The sequence below is a fragment of the Mustelus asterias genome, chromosome 6 (genome assembly GCF_964213995.1).
Source record: "Mustelus asterias chromosome 6, sMusAst1.hap1.1, whole genome shotgun sequence".
Taxonomy (NCBI): domain Eukaryota; kingdom Metazoa; phylum Chordata; class Chondrichthyes; order Carcharhiniformes; family Triakidae; genus Mustelus; species Mustelus asterias.
The window spans coordinates 10,568,746-10,575,625 of NC_135806.1; the positions used below are offsets into that span (position 1 = coordinate 10,568,746).

General features: G+C 47.7%; 1 non-coding gene across 1 annotated transcript; it reads left to right on the forward strand.

The window, feature by feature from the left end:
- The first annotated feature begins 2,199 nt into the window (after positions 1 to 2,199).
- Positions 2,200 to 2,271, forward strand: trnac-gca (transfer RNA cysteine (anticodon GCA)). Its single transcript has one exon. It is a non-coding gene; the product is annotated as a tRNA-Cys (tRNA).
- The last annotated feature ends 4,609 nt before the right edge of the window (positions 2,272 to 6,880 follow it).

The window sequence follows — 6,880 nt, forward strand, 5'->3', positions numbered from 1 at the left end:
TTAAAATAAAAACCTGTTAATTGTTCATGATAGAGAGTGTCCGATCCTGCTTTAATTTACCAAAACCAGTAGCTTCATACTCCCTCACACGCATTCGTATAAAATTACGAGGCGAGATATCCCTTTGGGTGGTTCCAAAATTGGGCCAAGGGAACAATCACCTCCGCCTCGTAACAGATCCCACGACCAACACATCAGATCCAAGCTCTGCAGTCTTGCCACATTGAGCTGCGAATGGTGGTGGACAATTAATAATGAACTAGAGGAGGAAGCTCCACAAATATTCTTATCCTCAATTGTTGAGGAGCTGAATACAGAGGTGAAAGAGACACGGTTGAAGCATTTGCAGCCATCTTCATCAAAAATGCCAAGTGGATGATCCATCTTCTCCTCAGAGCCCCAGCATCACAGCTGCCTGTTTTCAGCTGTTATGATTCACTCCATGTGACTTCAAGTAATGGCTGAAGGCACGATTCTGCCAAGGCTGTGGGCCCTGACAACATTCCGGCAATAGTACTGAAAACTTGTGCTCCAGAAATAGCTGTGCCCATAGCCAAGTTGTTCCAGTGTTGCTACAACACTGGCAGCTGCCTGGAAATGTGGAAATGTGCCGAGATGTGTCCTGTCTGCAAAACACAGGACAAATCCCACCCAGCCAATTGCCATCTTCTCTCTATCGTCAACAAAGTGATGGATGAGGTTGTCGACAGTGCTATCAAGCAGCACCAACTCAGCAATAATCTGATCGCTGATGCTCAGTTTGGGTTCTGCCTGAGCCACTCAGCTCCTGACCTCATTACTTCCTATGTTCCAACACAGACAAAAGAGCTGAACTCCAGAGATGAGGTGAGAGTGACGACTCTTGACCTCAAGGCAGCATTTGGCCAAGCGCAGCATCAAGGATCCCGAGCAAAACTGGAGTCAAAGGGAATCAGAGGGAAGGTTCTCCAATGGTTGGAGTCACAGCCGGCATAAAGGAAGATGGTTGCAATTGGTGGAAGTGAATCATCTCTATCCAGGACATCACTGCAGTAGTTGATCAAAGTAGTCTCTTAAGCTCAACCAGCTTCAGCCACTTTCTTCCACCATATGTTTCTATAGGATTAGGCTATTGAGTTGGACAATCAGCCATGATCGTGATGACTGGCACAGCAGACTCAAAGGGCCAAATGGCCTCCTCCTGCGCCTATCTTCAATGTTTCATCTATGTTTCTTCTATAAGGCCAGAAGTGAGAATGTTTGCTGATGATTGCCCAATGTTCAGCACAATTCACAACTCTACAGAGACTGGAGCAGTCCATGCCCATGTGCCAAATACATAGCAAGACCTGAGCAACATTCAGGCTTGGACCAGTATGTGGCAGGTAACAGTTGCACCACACAAGTGCCAGACAATAACCATCCCCAACAAGAGTGAATCAAACCATCTCTCCTTGACATTCAATGGCACTACCATCACCAAACCCGGACCCTCAACTTCCCGGAAATTACCATGGATCCAAAACTGAACTAGATCAGCTAAATAAATACTGTGGCTACAAGAGCAGGGCAGATGTTGGGAATCCTATGGAGACTAACTCATATCCTGACTCGCCAAAGCCTGTCCACTATCTGCAAGGGACAAGTCAGGAGTGTGATTGAATACCCTTCACTTGCCTGGATGGGTGCAGGCCAACAATATCCGAGAAGCTCGGCACCATCCAGAACAACGCAACTAGTTTGACTGGCACTGCATCCATCACCTTCAACATTCACTCCCTCCACCATCGACAATGTGGCAGCGTGTGTGCCATCTACAAGAGGCACTGCAGGCACTCACAAAGGCTTCTTCAACAGCAACTTCCAAACCCGCCTAGAAGGACAAGGGCATGGGAACTTTGTCATTTACAAATAACCCTCCAAGCCACACGCTACCCTGACTTGGAACTATATCACCATTCCTCCACAGTCGTTGGGCCAAAACCCCAGGACTTCCTCCCGAACAGCATTGTCGGATGTACCTTCACAGCATGGACTGCAGCGACTCAAGAAGGCAGCTCACCATCACCTTCTCAAGGGCAATTAGGGATGGGCAATAAATGCTGGCCTGGCCAGTGACACACACATCCAGTGAAAGAACAAAAAAAAAATTTTGCAGAAAAATCAGCGCCTTCAACTCATGAGTGGGAACATGATTTAGAACCAGATATGTATAACTCAGAGGGTATAGCTCAGCGGTAGAACATTTGACTGCAGATCAAGAGGTCCTCGGTTCAAATCCGAGTGCTCGCTTATGTTATGGGCCATAGTAAATTGCACCTTAGTGTCCTGGGATGCGTAGGTTAGAGGGATTAGTGGGGTAAATGTGTGTGGTTACAGGGATAGGGCCTGGGTGGGACTGTTGTCATTGCAGACTTGATGGGCTGAACAGCCTCTTTCTGCACTGTAGGGATTCTATGATTCTGTATATGTGACATGACTATGGGTAGGACTTGAACCTGCGATTCTCCACTAACATCATGATTTATACTGTAGTCCATTTATACTGTATCCATTAGGCCGCAAGGCCGCTGTTCAGTCACTGAAGGGAACAAGCATCTGATGCATGAGCAAATTCTGGCAGTTTTTCACCCTGAATGCTTTAGAATGATATCAGCAACTGCTCTCTGCATGCACGGAGCACTGTGCATGCAAGAAGCAATCCCCAGTAACCATCTCAGCAGTGCTGGCAACACACACAGTGCACATTTTATATCTTGCAGTTAGGCAGAAATGACACTAGTTTCTATGTGTGAATGGACTTTGTTTCCAAGAGTTTTACACAGTGCTTCAAAATGTCCACTCTGTATTTCGGCTCTCGTTTCCAGCTCTTGCGACTGCTTTCTTTTCTTTTCTCCTGACTTCACATGAAGGCTTAGCCTATCAAGCACAGTGAGCATCAATAGCAAGCAGACTCACATCGTGAAAGCATTGAACGCTAGAGGAGGCACCAAATATAATGGGCACGGATGAAGGCCAATCCTAGCAAGGAAGGAAGAAATGTTTTTCAGTGCAGATACTTTTGTTGTAGCTGTCACAACCTCACGACATCCCAAAATGATCTGCAGCCCATTTTTAGGGCCAAATATCCTCTTTCTGTGCTGTAATGAATCCCTGACCCTATGAGGTACGATTGACATGTAGGGGGTGGTTTTACCATTTTGATTCTAAGTGCTGAATCTGGGCGCAATTCAGATCCGACTTGGAAATCTGCTTTTAGGCGCCTCCATACGCACTTAGACTGAAAAAAAAAATCGTGGGTCTGAATCGCGCTGTGGGCGGGGCTTATCACATCCGAAACACTGCTTGTCTGATCGGAGCCTTCAACTGCGCATGCGCAGTGTAAAAAAAATGTGAAAAACACTCCCCTGCCACATCGCTCCCAGGCCACAAAAAACGGACAAAACGGCCCAGGAGCAAAAAGCAGGAGCGATGGCCCCCACAGATATTGCCCCACCCCCACAACATAACTGTCCCCTTTATCTATCCACCCCCACTCACCCAGACCGATTGCAACCCCCTGCCCCACTCGCGCCCCCACCGATCGCCCGCAGAGTGGCAGTGGACTCCCTTACCCCCCCACCGATTGCCCACAGAGTGGCAGCGGTCCTCCCTGTCCCTGCCCCCCAACCCCCGCACCAGAGATACATCTGGCCCACCTCCCTCCTCCTAGAGATCCATCTGGCTTTCTCCTCCTCCCCCTCCCCCACCAGAGATCCATCTGGCCCTCCTCCTCTCCTCCCCCCCCCCCCCCCCCACCAGAGAAAGATCTGGCCCTCCCTTCAACCACCCTCCCCACCAGAGAATGATCGGGCCTCCCTCCTTCCCCCCCCGACCAGAGAACCATCGGGCCTCCCTCCTCCCCCTTCCCATCTGAGATAGATCTGCCCTGCCTCCTTCTCCCTTCCCCCCACCAGAGAATGATCTGACCCGCCTCCCTCCCCCAACTCAACCCCCCAACAATCTGAGTCAGAGAGCCATTGGAAGCTCTGAACTTACCTCCTCGGAAGCTGGAGCGCCCGAAACAGACCGAGCAGGTCTGTTTTGCGCCGAATCTGGACGGGCGAACGCGATGGTAAAGGGGGAAGTGCTGGCAAAGTTGGGCGGGCAGCCTATTAATTCAATTTAAATGCGTGCAAATGCATTTAAATTGACGTTGCGCCCCTTTCGGGCGTGGTTCCGATCGCGGCCATTTTCGGGCTTTGGTAAAGTGGGGATCTGCGTGGACGCGGGCACAAATCGCGCTAATCGCTTCATACCCGACTTTGCCAAGTTTTCGTGCCCATTTTCGTACGCGATGCAATGGTAAAATCGGGTCCGTAGTCACTGTTATAATCTTTTCTCAACAATCCTGTTGTGAGAAATCATCTCTGAGTTAAAAGGTGGTGTTATCAATACTCACTGTAGGCGTCAAATCTCAGCTGCTACCTCATAACAGTAAGAAGTCTCACAACACCAGGTTTAAGTCCAACAGGTTTATTTGGAATCTAAAGCTTTCAGAACACTGCTCCTTCAACAGGTGAGTCACTCATGATTCCAAATAAACCTGTTGAACTTTAACCTGATGTTGTGAGACTTCTTACTGTGCCCACCCCAGTCCAACGCCAGCATCTCCACATCATGGACCTCATAACAGAGTTAGCACAGCAAGATGGCACCGGAGCGTGGCGACTTCTTGCGAGCTGTGCCCAGCATACCTTCTAATTTTATCTTTTACTCTCGTTCTATCCTTCTAAAACTTTATTCTAACTCTCTTAAACTCTCTAACAATGTTTTAATTCATTAAGTTGATCTTTCTCTACACCCTAGCTATGACTGTAACGCTACATTCTGCACTCTCCCCTATCTCTATGGATGGTATGCTTTGTCTGAATAGCGCGCAAGAAACAATACTTTTCATTTTATACTAATACATGTGACAATAATAAATCAAATCAAATCAAATCATAATTGAGGAGTGTGACAGTGGCCGGAAATTTTACTGGCACGCCCACCCAGGCTCGTAAGATCACGCCCGAGGCCCGAAAATGCCGTTCTGTGAACCTCCCCCCCTCCCCATCCACCACCCCCCCCCCCCCCCCCCCACCCTCCCCGCCCTGATTTTGGGGCAGGCGTGCCGATACAATCAGGGCTAATTGCCTACAATACTGTCCCCATGTTGAGATATTACTTTGAGGTGTTGTCTGCTGTATCAGTAGTTTTAAAATATCCCATGGCACCAGTTGGGGCCCACCAGGAGCTGTCTTGTTTTTATGGTCAATATTCCTCCCTCAATCAACAGACTGACTGGTCATTTATCTTATTCACTTCTGGTGGATCTGACTGAGTGCCAAACCGGCTGCTGCATTTATCCATGTCATCGCCTTTCAGTGGTAATTCAAGGTGTTTAATAAGACACTACATAAATGCACATTATTTCTACCATCTTTTCTGCTCCGTGTGGGTCAGTAACACATTGCACAGTGCATGGGCAGCATGGTGGCACAGTGGTTAGCATTGCTGCCTCACAGCGCTAGGAACACAGGTTCAATTCAAATCTAATTTAGCTGGTCTAGTTCAGTTTTAGATCAATGGTAACCCGCAGGAGGCTGAGGGTCCGAGATTCGGTGATGGTAATGCCATTGAATGTCAAGGAGAGGTGGTTGGATTCGCTCCAACTGTGGGTGACTATCTGTGTGGAGTTTGCACATTCTCCCCATGTCTGCATGGGTTTCCTCCGGATTCTTCCATTTCCTCCCACAGTACAAATGACGTGTTGGTTAGGTGGATTGGCCATACTAAATTGCCCTTTTGTATCCAAAGGCGTGTAGGTTTGAGGGATAAGGGGGATGAATATGTGGAATTACAGGGAAAGGGCCTGGGGAAGATGCTCCATTGGAGGATCGGCGCAGACTCAATGAGCCTAATGGCCTCTTTCTGCACTGTAGGGAGTCTATGATTCTATGACCATTTAATTAAAAATTAATGCACTTGTAAAATTTCTCAGCTGAAACTTGCTTTTTTTCAGAACACAATTCCATGCCTTAATATGTAAAGCCCTTTCCTGTAAGATTATCTGTTCTGACACTGCGATTCCTTCAACTTATTCAAAACGGAAAACTCTGGAAAATAATCAGCAGGTCTGTTAGTCTCTGTGAAACAATTAAAAGTTTCAATCAGCAAGTGGCCTTGTTTTGCCAGAACTGTTCACAAGCGTTTTTGAGTATTTCCTGCCTTTATTTCAGATTTACAGGGTACCCAGTATTTACCCTTGAACTTGTAGTTGAGTTTTTCTTTTGTACAGATCTTTCGCCTAACTACAAAGGGGAGTCGATGGCCTGTAGCTCTCCTCCAGTGTTACCAGCCTGGCCAGGATCACTCATTCGAGCGCATCATTTCTGTTTCGCTGCAGGACATTGATAGCGAGATGAGAACGGTCTTTGTTCCAACAGCAAGCTCGACTGCAGCAAGGACATGACTTTCTTCAAAACTTATGGCAAAATATCCCCGACCAAAGGATTCCACCCCCTCCTGAGCTTCCCACATTGCATTTCAGGCCAAAGGTATTTTCCATGAGAGAATCAATATTCTAAAATTAGTTAAGTTTATTTATTAGTGTCACAAGTAGGCTTCCATTAACACTGCAATTAAGTTACTGTGAAAATCCTCTAGTCGCCACACTCCGGCGCCTGTTTGGGTACACTGAGGGAGAATTTAGCACGGCCAATGCACCCAACCAGCACGTCTTTCAGACTGCGGGAGTAAACCAGTGCACCTGGAAGAAACTCACACAGATATGGGGAGAACGTGCAAACTCCATGCAGACAGTGACCCAAGCTGGGAATTGAACCCGGGTCCCTGGCGCTGTGAGGATCAGTGTTAA